The sequence below is a fragment of the Myotis lucifugus genome, unplaced genomic scaffold (assembly GCF_000147115.1).
Source record: "Myotis lucifugus unplaced genomic scaffold, Myoluc2.0 scaffold_263, whole genome shotgun sequence".
Classification (NCBI taxonomy): Eukaryota; Metazoa; Chordata; class Mammalia; order Chiroptera; family Vespertilionidae; genus Myotis; species Myotis lucifugus.
This window is the reverse complement of record NW_005871311.1, coordinates 1,554,991-1,572,016: the sequence shown is the minus strand read 5'-3', so window position 1 is coordinate 1,572,016 and position 17,026 is coordinate 1,554,991.

Below are 17,026 nucleotides of genomic sequence, written 5' to 3'. Positions count from 1 at the left end.
TCTGTCTCTCTCTCCCTCTCCCTTCCTCTCTGAAATCAATAAAAATATATATTTTTTTAAAAATACACTTTACTCCTATTTGAAAAACTATTTTTTTAAAATATATTTTATTGATTTTTTTACAGAGAGGAAGGAAGAAGGATAGAGAGTTAGAAACATCGATGAGAGAGAAACATCGATCAGTTGCCTCCTTCACACTCCCTACTGGGGATGTGCCCACAACCAAGGTACATGCCCTTAACCGGAATCAAACCCGGGACCCTTCAGTCCGCAGGCCAACGCTCTATCCACTGAGCCAAACCGGTCAGGGCTGAAAAACTATTTTTAAGGACACTAACAAATAGCAAAACACTATATGTCTTTGAATAATCCTAGATGGCTCTTTTTCATCTGATTCTGATTCCCTTTCAACTCAAAGTTCGGTAGGTTCTACCTCCGAAGTACATTTCATTGCTAGGAGTTTTGTTATCCACTCACACAAACATGATATGATATCCAATCCTTGCAATAAATCTGCGAAAGATGCATTTTTATTCCCCTCAATGAGAAGACTAAAGGGTGCCTGGGCTCCTTCGGCTAGTCAGTGGTGAAATCTCAATTTGATCTCGAGTCTGGCTGAGGCCATAGCTGATATAATCCATTATGCAACCTAAGGAACTTCCTTGAAATGACCAAATCCCTCACTTGCTTGGAGGTGATTACAGTTTTCTTTCCCAAGGATTAAAGAGACACTACATTTCCCCCAGGTAAGTGACCCGGGTACCTCTAAATGGAGACTAGTCTGCTTAACATATTTCAGGGGCTGCTGAATTATTTGCGCTCCACTACAAGGTCGCTATAATTCCTCACTAGCTATCAATTGTTTGACAATGAGTGTCATCCATCAGCCTGTAACTTTCCAAGTGCATTCTATTTTTATATACCCATGAACTCACACATTTAGCGGTGACAGGAAGAAGTCTTTCTCTATAGGATAAACAATGAATTGTGTGCTTCATCTGAAATACATTATTTTACAACATAGTATTCAGAAATATCTTTTGCCACAGACCAAAAAAAAGACTTTGGAAAAAATGTAATATATTACTCCTTAAAAACTAGTTTTTTTTTCTATGCAGGTTTGCTACAAAGAGCAGATTGAAAAAAAAATGCCTTCTATTCTGCCATTTTATAAAATATGTCTCAGCAAATAGTCATAAATCTGTCAGATATTGCAACCCAGTTTGGTATTATATACTAGGAAAATGAACTCAATAGCAATATAATCTTACTTTCCAATATAACTGAACTCGGGGAAAATATCTCAGGAAGAATGCAGGCATACAGAGCAAATAAAATCTAAGTACCGCAGATATAAAGTTTATGATGGCATATACAACTTTGGATATTGGTGCTTTCCTTTTATTAATTCCAACGCAAACCCTCAATCATACGCTTCTTTTTAATTTGGTTTAGCCCTTTTTCTTTTCTCTAAGGAAAGTGAAATTATATTTTATTACCTTTTATCTATTTTGTGTTTGTTTAGGTTTATCTTCCCATTTGAAATATTATAGGGGCTCTAGTTAGACGTTAGCCTATTTATGAAACACTTTTTTCTCAGTGTTGATTCACTGGTCTCCATATCACAGAGATTTATTGATATCTCTTTGCTGCAAATCAGAGAGTGTATCTTCATTTATCAAATGGGAATTTTCATTGGAAGGTGAACAGCATTGGCTCAAATTGTTGCTTGAAATGTTGGAGGGTTTCAGCTCTTTACCTGCCTTTCTTCAGTGAGAAGACAGACAAATATATTTAGCCAATTCAATTTGACCACCCACCAGATTTTTAAAGGAGCATTCTTACGTGTTGCAGAGAGCATGCTGACTTTGGGTTTTTCTCACCTAAGTCTTTGGAGAATAATCATCACGTGATTAACCAAAAGGAAATGAAGTGGATTGTGTGTGTTTTTTAATATCTTTGGCATTCAATTGCTATATACAAATGTGAAAGTTTGAAGGTGCAGAGAGCTGGTAGGAAGAGAAAATTGCTTCATTGAAAATATGGGTTTGGACATCTACAGATGCCCTGGACCACAAGAACGGTGAACATGGGGGTCCCAGAACACATTAAGCCTGAAACATCTCTGAAGGCAAAAATAACAAAACTGAAGCTGTCCTACTTTGAGCACATCGTAAGAGACTCTTTGGAAAAGACAATAATACCAGGAAAAATAGAAGGCAGCAGGAAAAGAGGAATACCAAATGGGAGATGGATTGTCTCACAAAATCAACCTTAGGCATGAGTCTATAGGAGCTGAGCAGGGCTGCTGATAACAGGACATTGTGGAAGTCACTCATTCATAGGGTCACCAGGAGTTGGAGCCAACTCAATAGCATGCAACACATCGTCATCACTTATGAATATTCCACTTTTTCTCCCTCAGTCTCTATGCTCCACTCAGAGTCAATTTTTTTCAATTACATAAAGTCAACACTCTCTTTATGCGCAATACTTTATAATATTGCACTCTTTGCATAGATCATTGTTGTCTGTCCACCTATCTCCCTCTATGTCCTCCTTCTTAAGATTAAAAATCAAACAGGCTCTCCATAAAGCCTTGATCAGATGCCCTATTCAGACTCCCAGGATACCGTGCTTCCCCCTATCCTGGCCTCGTGGCATTATAATATAATTCCTTGTTTAATTATCTGCCTTTCCAAAAGCCCCAGAAAGAAACAATAGCTGCCTTGCTCAGTGTTAAATCCTACAGTGCATGCTACAAATTTCACCAATGGGAAGCATTTTAGCTAGAGGGGAGGGCATAATAGAAGGCATGCATTATGGAGATATATAGGAAGTGCTGAGGAATAAAAAAATCTTAGGTTTTTCTGGACAGAAAGATCTTAATAGATGAGGTGTAAAATTTACCTGAGGGTTAGAATATAGCGTATCCTAAATGCCAATATACACACTTTGAACTTAAATCTATAGGCAGTGGGATACTATTGACTATGATCACACTGGACAATGTGCTCTGAAATTCAAGAACTAAGATCATAAACATGCTACATTTTGAAGGGTACATGGATATAGCATGGAAAAAATTAAAAACTACATCTAAAGCAAAAATGCATTAATATTTAGGTTAATATTAATATTTAAGAGGCAGAGGAAATTAACATCAATGAGGCACCAAGTATGTGACAGGTATTTATAATATATTGTCTCCTTAATGCTCACTACTTCTTTTTAGAACAATTCAGTACGTATTTCTTTTTATTATGGAAAACTGAGGTGGAGGGGAATATTAGCTTCAACAACTTCAAGTGTAGGGCTCTGTTCTTCCTTCTTTTTAAATGACTTGAACACACCCTAGAGGAGGTTACAGAACAGTCCCTCAATGTTTTTATAGATTCAGTTTTAACAAATGTGTTGATTTCATGCAGTCCCCAGTAATCATAAAAGTAGGTAAGATGGAGTTTTTCCCCCTCATTTATAAAATACTAGAGGCCCAGTGCATGGATTCGTGCACCGGTGGGGTCCCTTGGCCTGGCTGTGGGGATTAGGCCCAAACCGGCAGTCTGACATCCCCCAAGGGGTCTCAGATTGTGAGAGGGTGCAGGCCAGGCCAAGAGACCCTTTCGGTGCAAGAATCCATTCACCGGGCCTCTAGTATGCATATAAGATCTTTGGTTAATCTCTTTCTGCCCTCCCCCCTCCCCCCTTCCCTCTGAGATCCATCAGTCTGTTCCATGCCTGTGCATTGAGCGTCTGCCCCCTGGGGGTCAGTGCGTATCATAGCTACCAGTTGAACATTCGCTTAGGCTTTTCTATATATAGATGGGTAATACATGTCTTGGCTCAGGCAACCACAACAAAATACCATAGACTGGGTGACTTCACATAAATTTATTTTCTCCCAGTTCTAGAGGCTGAAAGTCTGAGATTAGGGTTCTGGTCCAAGGTCAGTTCTGGTGAAGGTTCTTTTATGGGCTTCCTCCCATGAAGGAGAGGACACCTTCTCACTGAATGCTCACCTGGCCTTTCCTCTTGCATGCATGTGACCTTACTCTCATGACCTCATCTAACCCTAATTACCTTCCCAAAACCTCTCCTCAAAATACTATCACATTGGGGGTTAAGGTTTCAGCATATTAACTGGGGTAGGAGGATACAAACATTCTGTCTAAAATAATATATAAAATTGCATGAAATTTATCTAAAAATACTGTACTGGTTTAGATAGTATATCCCAAATCCATGTTCATCCCAGAACCTGACAATGTGATCTTATTTGGACATGTGGTCATAAAGATGCAATTAGTTAAGATATGGTCCTATTGGAATAGGATGGACCCTAATCCAATATAACTGGTGTCCTTATAAGAAGAGCAGAAGAGACACAGAGGCAGGCATCCACACAGAGAAGGAATGTGCAACAGAGGCAGAGCTTGGAGGGATGCTACCACCAGAAGATATGAGAAAGGTATGGGACAGATTCCCCCCATGAGCCTTCAGAGAGACCATGACCTTGATGGCACCTTGATTTCAAACTTCCAGCCTCCAGAAATGTGTGAAAATAAAATGCCTCAGTTGTCAGTCATCCAGTTTGTGGTAATTTGTTACAGCAGCCTTAGTCAAACTAACGTAGACACAACTGGGTGGACTCTTAATTCTGACCTTACATTTGATACCTTTCACTATATTGGCATGCCGTATATTAAAAATATGTGGATGGTTTGCCATAAAATCAACAGGGATAATGTCAATTCTTATTTTTGTTATCTCTGCTCTTTACATCCCTATCCTTATACTGACTATAAAATTCATATACAATAGCTACCATTTTAACTGATGATGGTTATTGGATCTAAACTGGAATTTTTTTTCCCTAAGATGAAGAATCCAATTAAATAGTTTAAAATAGAAAATTAAACATAATTTCTTCCCTACTAAGCTCCAGCTATTGGCTATTTTAACATTAAGTGTCTTTAACAAGTGCCAATTTCCACCCATATTGTCAATAGCATAAGGATTCTTAAAATTAGAAAAGTAAAGAGCAACAAAATCAACACCCTTATTTATATGTTCTAAATTCTAAGCACTTGCCGGTGTCCTGACATATTTTCTTCTTGGTATGCAGTGGAAGGAGGAAATAGAATCCTAGAGTTTCATTAACCCTTCCTTTAGCCTTCTAAGATATGTCAGGACATGATAATGGAATTGTAAAACCACCACTTTTTCTATATGTTTGTATTTCTGAAACTTTCTGAAATGTTCAGGAGCTCAAATTTAATTCTGATCACTCACCCCCAAAAGGTAATGAATCTGAGTGGATGGTGCGGTCAGAAGTCTATTGGAACTCTGTACTTCCTACTCAATTTTTCCAATAAACTCAAGCTGCTGCCCAAAATAAGTAGTCTATTATTTTTTTTCAAAAAGTACTGAATCTCAGGATACCTGGGTCTCACTACAGAGCAATTAAATCATATTTCTCAAGGTGGGGCCCCCAAATCAGTAGCACTATTTTATTTTTATGGGGGTACACTTCCTTGTTACACATGCATTTTTGGGGAGATGCCAGTACACGCCTTCAACAATATTTGCAACATGTAAATAAAATCAGGACCAGGAGAGTTCTAAATTCAAATAGATGGTCAAGACCAGGAGTTAACAAGAGTCTCAGCTCTGCAGATCTGGGTTGTAGAACTTTGTCCACTATGGGAGCCTCTGACCATGGAAAAGTGGCTCAGATGAATGGGGATTTGTATAATTCGTATGAACTGTCAAGTGTAAGTAAGGTGGATGCCTGATTTTGAAGACATTTTATGAAAAAAAAAGAATTGAAATATCTCAATAATTTTATTAATGTTTTTTTGAGATGAACATATTTTGAATATATTGAGTTAAATAAAACAATTAAAATTCACTTCGCCTGTGTCTTTGTGCTTGTTTGATGTGGCTACTAGGAAAGTTGAAATGACACCTGTGGCTTGCATTCTGGTCCATTTCGGTTGGACATCACTGTCCTAGAGCAGTGATCCTCAACCTTCCTAATGCCGCGACCCTTTAATACAGTTCCTCATGTTGTGACCCAACCATAAAATTATTTTCGTTGCTACTTCATAACTGTAATTTTGCTGTTCTGAATTATAATGTAAATATCTGATATGTAGGATGTATTTTCATTGTTACAAATTGAACATAATTGAAGCATAGTGATTAATCACAAAAACAATATGTAATTATATATGTGTTTTCTGATGGTCTTAGGCGACCCCTGTGAAAGGGTCGTTCGAACCCCAAAGGGGTCACGACCCACAAGTTGAGAACCACTGTCCTAGAGGCTTATTGTCAAGTCACTCATTTGGCTCATCTGAGGGTCCAAAGTGAAGAGAGAGTCAGTCTGGTCATGCTAGCAAATGTTATTATTAATAAAAAAGGAAACGTGCTTTTTTTTCTCAGGGAAAAAAAAAAGCCTTTCCCCATGACTTGGTGATAAAAGAACCTGCATGTGCGGTGGGCAGGCTCTGAAGCACTGACATGCAGAAGACTGGGCGCACATTCTCATCCCCATTTTACAGATGCAGAAGCTGGGCCTCAGGAAGGTGGAGTGACTCGCATGTAGACACAGGGATGCAAAACTAAATCCCGCAGCAGATTATCAAAATAAAATCTCACTTATTCCTTTCTGTATTATCTTTGTTTTTCTAATTCATGGATATTCCCCACCCATTGTATTGAATGCCTACAGAAGGACTTGTATGATAGAACTAATACAGAGACTATGATGCTCAGAGAGAAGAGACCATAAACTATGTAAAGCTGACCTGTAAAAATGGAGCCTATGGATATGGGAGTGGCTACCTGGATGTGCTTCTTTGCTCTGGTTTCTTCTGCAAATGCATATGAAATTTTGAAAACTTCGGGAGGAGTATAAAGCCAGGGGCACTGGACTGGAAATGAGTGGCTCTGGATTCCCTCCCAATTACAGACACTTTATCTTCCTGGCCTCAAGATTACTATCTATAACTAGAGCTGTATGAAGCTCTAAGTTCACACATGTTTGTATTCACCTTGAATGCTGTCATTCACCTCCTTTATAGTTGGATTTCATTATGCCAGATAGGATGACTTTGACATCTAGATTTATTTCATTACTAGAGGCCCAGTGCAGGAATTTGTGCACAGGTGGGGTTCCTCTGGATGGCCTGCAGGGATTGGGCCGAAACCCGCAGTCCAACACCACCTGCAGCTCCTACCTGCCGCTCCTGCTCATCCCAGCCCCACTGTGCCTGCTGTGGGCTCGCACCCAATCAGTCCTGATTGGGAGAGGCTCGTGCTGCTGCAGCAGTGCTCGCCAGCCATAAGCCTTGCCTCTGGAGCCCTCCCAAGGGGAGTGGCCTATGGGATGGCTGAAAATGGCTCTCCGACATCCCCTGAGGGATTCCAGATTCCGAGAGGGTGCAGGCCAGGCTGAAGGACCCCACTGGTGCATGACTGAGCCAGGGAAGGACCATAGGAGGGCTCCAGGGTGTGTCCAGCCCATCTCACTCAGTTCCAATTGGCTGGACCTCAGCAGCAAGCTAACCTATCGGTTGGAACATCTGACCGCTGGTGGTCAGTGCACATCATAGCGACTGTTTGACCAGTTGACTGTCTGCCCCCTGGTGGTCAGTGCATGTCATAGTGAGCAGTTGAACAGCTTTAGCATATCATTCGCATATTATGCTTTGATTGGTTGTTCGGTTGTTCTGCATTTCGATCTATTTGCATATTACCCTTTTATTATATAGGATAGTGGTTTGAACAAGTTCCTATAAAATCAAAGCCTGAAATATATTGTAGTTTCTGTGAATGTGTCATCATTTTCCCCCCATTCTAAAGAACCAGTTAAGTATCATTGGAATAAAAGTAGCAGTTTAATTCATACTGAAAAAAATATCTAACTTATCAAAATTTTAATGCATTATTGATCTCTCTGCACATTTTTACAATTGTCTATAGAAGGAAAATTGCCAGTGACAAAGCAAAATAGTCACAAAATATATGTGAGAATATAGGGAACCAGTGTTCTTCAAGTCAAGAAAAATTCAAATGCATTTTTTTTTAAATTGGGATTTGTATAGAGAAGTCATCCACCCTCAACATTATGATACATAAGTGAAGAAAACTGACCTTGAAATTTCCAGCCACAGATGACATAAAAACAATAATAAAGAAAAATATCCATCATCACCCCTTTCTTTCCTTATGTGTGTAATATTTCCTAAAATATTAGAAAATGGCTGCCTAGTGTTTTATCAGATGCTATTCCATTAATTTATAAATAAAAATCTTATGATGCTCCTCCTTTTAATTCCCTGCTATTAAAAATTACTGGAAGGTCTTTTATAGATATACTTATCCATAATCAGGGTAGCTTCTTAAAATGAATTCCTAAGTAACACAATGGATTTTAAAAAATAGTTATCCTATATAATAAAAGCACAGTTTGCAAATTGTCCCCTCGACCGGGTGTTTATCAGGGAGTTCAACCAAGGGACAGGGCCAGCTGGGGGAAGGGAGGGAGGCCCTGGATGGCTAAAAGGAAGGGAGTACCCGTCTGGCAGCAGGCAGCTACCAGCAGCTGCTTGGGACCCTATCAGTGCACGAATTTTGTGCACTGGGCCTCTATTTTACGAATAGAATCCCTCCACATTCTAGCAGTGAAGAGATCTGCCTTTTACAAAATAAACTGTTGAATGAGCCATTAGGGGATAGAATCTTCATGGGAACATGGAGAGTCAAGCTTCCACATTCCCATTTGTGTCTGTGAGCTGAGCCCCTGCCACAATGCCACGTAGGGAAAATGAGGATGGGGAAAGAATGCCTGGAAAAAGAGAGTGGAAGGTCTTGCTTCTGGAGGTGTGGGAGGACCTGAAGAATGGGAGAAGTTAAGGGAAATGGCCAAGTTAAGGGAGGATTTTTGATTAAGTGGCTGCTTTGGACAGCCTCTCCCTCCTATTTATGATTGAATCCTAGTTGATATTTTTGTCTACAAACTAGTGGATTTCTATTTCCTCTTTGATCGATGAAGAACTGAGGACTTAGAGAAGTCAGTGGTCAAATGGACAGTGTCAATAATTCACGCCAGACCACTACTCGCCCACTTTGATGGCAAAGATTCAGTGTTTTGTAATGGAACTCTCTACCTTACTCTTCTTACTTTACTGTAAATTCATAATTGTCAGGAACCAAAATGAATACCCATTTACAATGCCCACAACTTTTAACACACTACTTAGCATCTAATAAATGCAAGTTACTCTTATCACTAAGTGCTTGCTCTGTGCTCCAGCCCCCTTCTCTTATTACAGTATTCCATCCTTATAAAAATATTGTTTGGTATATTTACTGTAATACTATAAATCAAGACACCGTGAGTTCAAAATAAAAGTCATGTGATCTTGCTTATATAGCTGAGTACAAACAGAAACTAACATTTATCCTGTTATGCTGTGAGGTCTCCCAAGTACTAGATCAGTAAATGTGTTTTAATTATTTTATTTTTTATCTTTACTGTTCAAAGTATGACAGATGTCCCCCCTTTTTTTCCCATTGACTCCTCTAGCCTATCTGCCCCCCACCCCAAGCCTTCACCACCCTATTGTCTGTGTACATGGGTTGTGCATATATGCATACAAGTTCTTTGTGAATCTCTTCCCACCCTCCTACCCTCCCCTTTCTTCCTTCTGAGATTCCACACTGCTCCACGCTTCCAGGTCTCTGGAGACACCATGGCGATGGGGAAGCCCAAGAGGTAGCACTAAGGAACCTCATCTTTCAAAGAGCCTTTTAAAATTGCAACTTATTTCTTTAAAAAAAAAGCACAAAACACCTTTTACATCTGATGCCTCTGTTTGATAGAATGAAAGTTAAATATACCAGAAAAGGAATTCATTATAAACCTAATATGTGCCAGTGACTAGACCCCAGACCACCATTTCTTTTTGCTAATTAACCTCATCTAAATGCATAGCAAGCTAGTAGAAGATAAGTGGGTTGCCAAGAATCACACTGCTTTCCAATACTGAAGGTAATATTCAAACTCAAAATTGACTAATTCCTAGGCCAGCGTTCTTTTAGCTTTCCTATTTGTGCGGTGATAACATCGGGAAAAGTTACGACTACTGCCAATGGTCTTACTTGTCTCTCCCCTTGCAAACTGCGAGTGTCCTGGTTTTAAAGCCATGCGAAGAGAACAGGTAGGAATGGCGCCGTCACTGGGCATCAGCCTTCCCCAACAGGAGGAGGTTTATTCGCAATGAGTGTTTGATTCTTGACATCCATCTGCCACAGGGAAACCCCGCATTAATAAAGAAATGAAGATCTGTTACTTGCCTGGAGGCTTAAGTGGTTAATATAGAAGTCATTATTTTATGGAGAAAGAAATGTTCGCTCCAACCAGTTCATCACGTTTATATATCTAAAGGACACATTGTGTTGGCACCCAAGGGCGAAGTGAAATGGTCCCGCAAAGGAGGAAAAATGCCACTGCAATTTGAAAGGGATAAATCAAGCAAATTGTTCTACAAGCTATTAAATTTGAGAGCTGGGTTTGCGATTGGGGAATAATTCAGAATATCTAAGATAATACAGCAGAAGAGGGAGCACAACTCTTGTGCCCTTAGATTCTGTTTACCAGTATTAGAGTGTCCCCCAATCAGCAAGTGCCGGCTTCAACAAAGGGTCTGCAAACAAAGAGAGACCCGTGTACTTCAGCGCAGAGAGTCAACACAGAACCCAACATACTAATTCAGGAGATGCAACCTGACACACCAGAGGCAACACAGGTGTGCTTTGTTGACCTACTCAAGGTTGGCATATTCAATATTTTTTAAATGCATACTTTGCTAATACATTTTTGAAAAATATTTCATCAAATGAACTTGAATGGCCAACTTATTTTTTTCAAATCCAGAGTTTGCCACTTGGGAGGAGGCTAAGAGAAGCACCTTAGCTATTTTGTTTTCCTTTTATTGCTTTTTTTAAAAAAAAACTGTGTGTTCACTTACCATCCCTAATTTAATTACCACTTACCAGTTAATTATTTCTAGAGTAAATCTGAGGTATGAAGAAGGGGTCAAAGTATAATTCAAAGTATACATGAGCTATTGTGATTTTTATTTAGAACTTTTTTAGTTTGGCTAATGTTCAAACACTGGTTCTTATGAAAGTGAATTCCTTAGCATTTCCATAGCCCACCTGCAGAATCCCAACTGCATTTGCTCAGATGGCTGCTTATTCCTCCCACAGATAGACCCCCAGGCCTGTCACCTTCCTCATCCACAGAGTGTGCTTAAGCTTGGTCCATTTCAAGGTGAGGCAGATCTGGCTCATGAAAAAGCCCCCTAAAGTGAATAAAGGTTTGTAGTGGAGCTCACCCTCAAGGGGCCCCCTTCCTCTCTTTGTTGTTGTTGTTCTTCTTCCACAACTTAGAGTTTTCTCTTCTCACCTTTAGCATGTTTTTCATAGATGTTTGAGATGGCATAACTTGGCTCTCACATTCGAGCTAAGTTGTTCTCAGAAGGACCCCCCCACCCAACTTGGCCTGGAAGAGGAGGGAACACAATAATAATTTTCTCTAATTTTGGTTCCAGTGAAGGGGTGCTGCTCTAACAGACACTAAAATAATGGACATGGCCATGAGGTAGAGTGATGGGGAGAGACTAGGAGTTTCTCATAAAAACCAGGATTGCCTTAAAGCGACAGATGCTTAACGGCCACCCTGGTTAGGCCTGTCAAAATGCGGGAAAAAACATTCTCTCTAATCTCCATCCTTCATTAATATAAATAATAGCACCTAATACTGAGCGACTTTTCCATATTAGGCATTGTTTTAATTAAGCACTCTATATAAAAGGACTAATTTAACACTCAAGACGAACTTGGAGAAGTAGGCATGGCCATTATACCCATTCTATAATTACGAAAACTGAGGTTTTGCGAATTTGAGTGAATCAGTGAAGGCTATTAGGTTACTAAAGCAACAGAGTGGTGATTTAATCTGTAGCTAACTAATCTCAAGCTGTTGCTCAGAATCACTTTTCTGTACTGTTTCTTGCCTCCCAGCACCCACTGATGATCATCTTATATTTGCAATTAGTTTATGTTCGAGGCAATAAAACTAATATATAGTGAGATACTACTTTTAACAAAAGACATTTTATTAAGAGCCTTTAAGATTATCTTATTTAATCAGCATAAAATGAGACTAAGTATTATTATTATTCCCAATTTATAGCTGAAGAACAAAGGCTAAGAGAGAAGCAACAGCTTGCGGGTATTAAGAGAATTATTAGGTGGTGGACCCACAGCTTGGAGCCTGGCATTCTGAATGCATAGCTCCTCACAGCTATTCTTGACTGCCTCCTTCTAGCACGCGGAGAATTTACCAATTTAGGACAGTAGGTACAAGGAGCTCTTCTACCGTACCTAAGAAAATTTAAGAGTCTATTAAGATGTAGTGAATATATCAGTTTTATTTCAAGCTTTAGTTCAATTATATGAGAGCTGGTTATATAAGAAATGGAAATCTTTATTGGACTACTGAGGGCAAGGTGAAAAGTATATTTCAGTAGATCGTCTATATATAAATATATTTATGTCTACATGATGAACTGGTTTAATAAGTTTTATGATAATCATTATTGTAACACATGGCATTATCCTATATCATATGATAAAACATTATGTTGGAATGCTTTATGTTATTGCAGCTAACTCTTCCAGAACAACAGGACATCATATTAGCAGGCGAATTAGAATTGCATTAATTGTTCAGTGAATGCCTGCCTCTTGCATAATAACTGACATTCGGTAACTTAGACGTATTCATTTTGCTGCCAGAGTAACCTTGAAAAATATACATATAATACCCAATATGTCCTTGTGGCAGATGCTGTTGGTTGCCCACTCTACAACCAATTCCCTCCTCATTTCTTACCACCAGAAACTGATGTGAGTCAGGAGCCAATTAGAAAAACATCCTAAGAAGGCAGGTATGAATCACGGTTGGCATAACACATATACCATTCTTTCTTGAAGCTAGGGGTGGCCGAATGACACAGTTTGGGTCAGTAGCAGGAAGGTAATATCTTATATGAGGATTTCTGAGGCAGGTTGTCCTTTCATCTTGGCAAGAAAACACATGCATGAGAAAAGGTCACCCGTGAGATCTCTGTCCTCTTTTTCTGTTTTGAATGTATTTGAGAACATCATGTAAGTGAGCGAGCATCTTTCTGATTTCTAGGCAACAGCCTAAGCATGACAGCCCCAACGGAGCATGGAAGAGTAACATGACGGAAGGCCCCACCCCTTGACTAAGCTACCTCATGCATTTGGAGCCATCGACCCCTTCTTTCTTGGTTTATGGTAAGTTCATTGTCTCTATGGATTTATTCATCATTGTCCTAGTGTACTGTTACCTGCAGAGGAATGCTCTGACACACCCACCCTAACTGTGGGAAGCAGAATAATAAATAGCTCCTCAAGATGTCCAGATCCTAATCCCAGAACCTACCAAAAACATTCATTATTTTGCATGTAAAAAGGGGCTTTATAGATGAAGTTAAGGTGAAGGACCTTGATACAGGAGAGGATCTTAGATAGTCTAGGTGAGCTCAAACTAAGCGTGAATCCTTAAGAGCAAAGAATCTGCTACAGGCTACAATTGGAGGGAGATGTGATTAAAGAAGAAAGGTCGGAGAGATCCAGTGTTACTGGCTTGGAAGATGGAGGAAGAGGTCCGAGAGCCAAGGAGCGTGGACAGCCTGTAGAAGCTGGAATAAGTAAGGAATGAGATTCTTTCCTTGAAAACACAGGAAGTAGCACTGCCTTACCACCACCTGGATTTTAGCCTGATGAGACTCGCTGGGTTTTGTGGTTCCAACCTATCAAACTGTAAGATACCGTGTGTTGTCTTGAGCCACCAAGTTGGTGGGTATGGGTTACCACAGCAAATAGAACTCCTAACAGATTTACTAATGCTTAATAGTTTCTCCTAGGAAAAAAATACATCATGATGGTAAACAAAGAGGATGAGGGTTGATAACTCTACATGGGTGGTCATCTTCAGAATTGGAAAAGTAACCATCACTCTTCTAATCAATGGAAAGGGATCTGTAGAGGATATCTATAACTTTTTTATATGTATTGGTTTCAGAGAGGAAGGGAGAAGGAGAGAGCGATAGAAACACCAATGATGAGAGAGAATCATTGATTGGCTGCTTCCTGCAGACCCTACACTGGAGATGGAGCCTCCAACCTGGGCATGTGCCCCTGACTGGGAATCAAACCATGACCTCCTGGTTCATAGGTTGATGCCCAACTACTGAGCCTCACCAGCTGGGCAGGATAGCTATGTCTAGTAATAACCATTTACAAAGGCTACCCAAAAATATTGACTTTCAAATAAGAGTATCTCAAAAACACCGGTGTCAAAGACAGCTTTTGCACTCAGCAAAATCACAGGAAATTAAAATTAGTAAGGCAGACAATCTGAAGACTGGTAAACGTATCTTCAACATTCATGACAGCATTAATAAACTCAATCCTTGAGAACAGTTTGGGTTCAAGACCACATCAATCATAGAATTTTATTCTGGCTGTATGTGACAGAGCTGCCCCAACTGGCAACACTATTTCTTCTCTATGCCTCAGTTTCTTTATCTGTGAAACAGGTGGTTGTTACTTGCAAGGGTGCAGTTATGGCTAAAATAATGGATATCGAGTAGTTGACATAGAGTAGCCCTGTTATCTAAAATTCTTCTCTTAAGCTATGACTCAAACAAGCATCTGAACTCTTTTCCCCAATTAGCTCTAAAGAGAGGGCCATTAGATAAACAGATAAAAACAAAAATCTTTTGTTTTATGGATAGATAGGGATCTTGCTCTCTCCTCACAAAACTCCCCTATTGGTTCTGAGTAATTAAAAAAAAACTATCCTAAAAAACAGAAATGCTAATTAACCTTTATAATCCTGATTTCTTGAATTTACAGAGTGTAGCCTGTGGCGAATACAAAGATGTCTTCTATAGTACAAAGCCACTTATGCTAGATAAAATTGACTCATCATAAGGGGGTCATGGGGGTCTTTCTACATGACAAATTTTTGATAATTTAGAAGACAAGCAATGCTATGTCACCATGTGCAGACACAAACACCCACAATCCTTCCCTTTGTTCAACTTTTGATGATTAAGAAGATAGTCAAGTGCGTGAAACATTATAGAGAAACGTTTCAGCCTAATTAAATGGGTAAAAATAAATTTAATGATAACCCTGAGTCATCTTGAAAACACAACATATAGGTGGAGATTATTACAAATTAGGTGCCAAAAGAGATATTCATAGCTATTTACTGCCTTTTGAAATAAGGGCAGGCTCCCATTCTTAATTAGTTCTTTTTTTTTATTAGTGGGTTCTTTTTTTCCTGCTTTCTTTTTTAAAAACATGACTTTCAGTTTTGACTGTGAGTTTATTCTTAATTATTTTTGCCTTTTAACTCTCACTCCTCTCTACTATAAGAATATCTGCTAGTCGTCATTTATCTCCCTTGCTAAGCTGATGTCACTTACTTTTATGTCACCACTCAAAATAATCACACTACCTTTGCCTGTAAAGCAAGAACACACAGGCTCTGAGACAGGCTGGGCCATTCTCATGAAGCGCATTGGCAAATCGAATCCTCCGCAGCCTATTCCTCTTACTTTGGTGGGTCGTGCAAATGCGTCGAAGCAGAGCTGTCCATAGATCATTCAGTCTTTTTCATGCCAAACACTGAGACAGATTCCAAGGCCTCAGACTGAGTCAGCTGCTCTCCTTATCAAAAGTCACAGCTACCTGGTAGGCAAGAGATGCACAGAGGCCGAAACCGGTTTGGCTCAGTGGATAGAGTGTCGGCCTCCGGACTGAAAGGTCCCAGGTTCGATTCCGGTCAAGGGCATGTACCTTGGTTGCGGGCACATCCCCAGTAGGAGATGTGCAGGTGGCAGCTGATCGATGTTTCTCTCTCATCGATGTTTCTAACTCTCTATATCTCTCCCTTCCTCTCTGTAAAAAATCAATAAAATATATTTTTAAAAAAAAAGAGAGATGCACAGAGAGCCCTCTAGCCAGTTAGGAGGGAACATCAGACTGGGAAATGGGAGATCCGGGCTCCTCAGCCCTTCCTGCCTCTCACTAATTAACCTCTCACTAATTAGCAATGCCATTTTTAATTACCATCACTCCCCTCTTTAAATGTGTTGAAAGCTAACTCCGTGAGGCTCTGGGGTTCCATGATGTTGCAGCAGCTGTAAATCACCTAGGCCAGTGGTCGGCAAACTCATTAGTCAACAGAGCCAAATATCAACAGTACAACGATTGAAATTTCTTTTGAGAGCCACATTTTTTAAACTTAAACTATACAGGTAGGTACATTGTTATTAACTTAATTAGGGTACTCCTAAGGCTTAGGAAGAGCCACACTCAAGGGGCCAAAGAGCCGCATGTGGCTCGCGAGCCGCAGTTTGCCGACCACTGACCTAGGTGATTAATATCACCTCTTCTGATGCCCCCGGAGGCCCACACTCCCTGGGGAGCAACGGTGTCAGACAAGAGCTCGGTATCATGGCATAGAGCATATGTTTTCAAGATCTAACTTAGTAAGATGATCTGAAGTGATGGAGAGCCTTGCTCTGAATCTGGAAGGCCAGATGGTCCCCAGGGGAAGGCTGGATCTTGCCTGGCACAGAGAGCAACCTGGCCCTCCCTGAATGATGTCATGTGATGATGTGCCCATTGCCCTCCTGTCTTACACACCTGTGTGCTGAGTGCACCCCTGCCTGTATGCTGCTGATTTTTATCCTCTAGGAAGGCAATCAGGGTGGGCCCTGCCTGGCACACCTGGTGCCTACCTTTCCCAGCTCACCTTGCATCATTCTCCCCTTCTTCATGGCCTCCATTTATGCTTGTCACCCAATTGGGAATCCCAAATTCTCACCTCTTCGGCCTGGTGCCC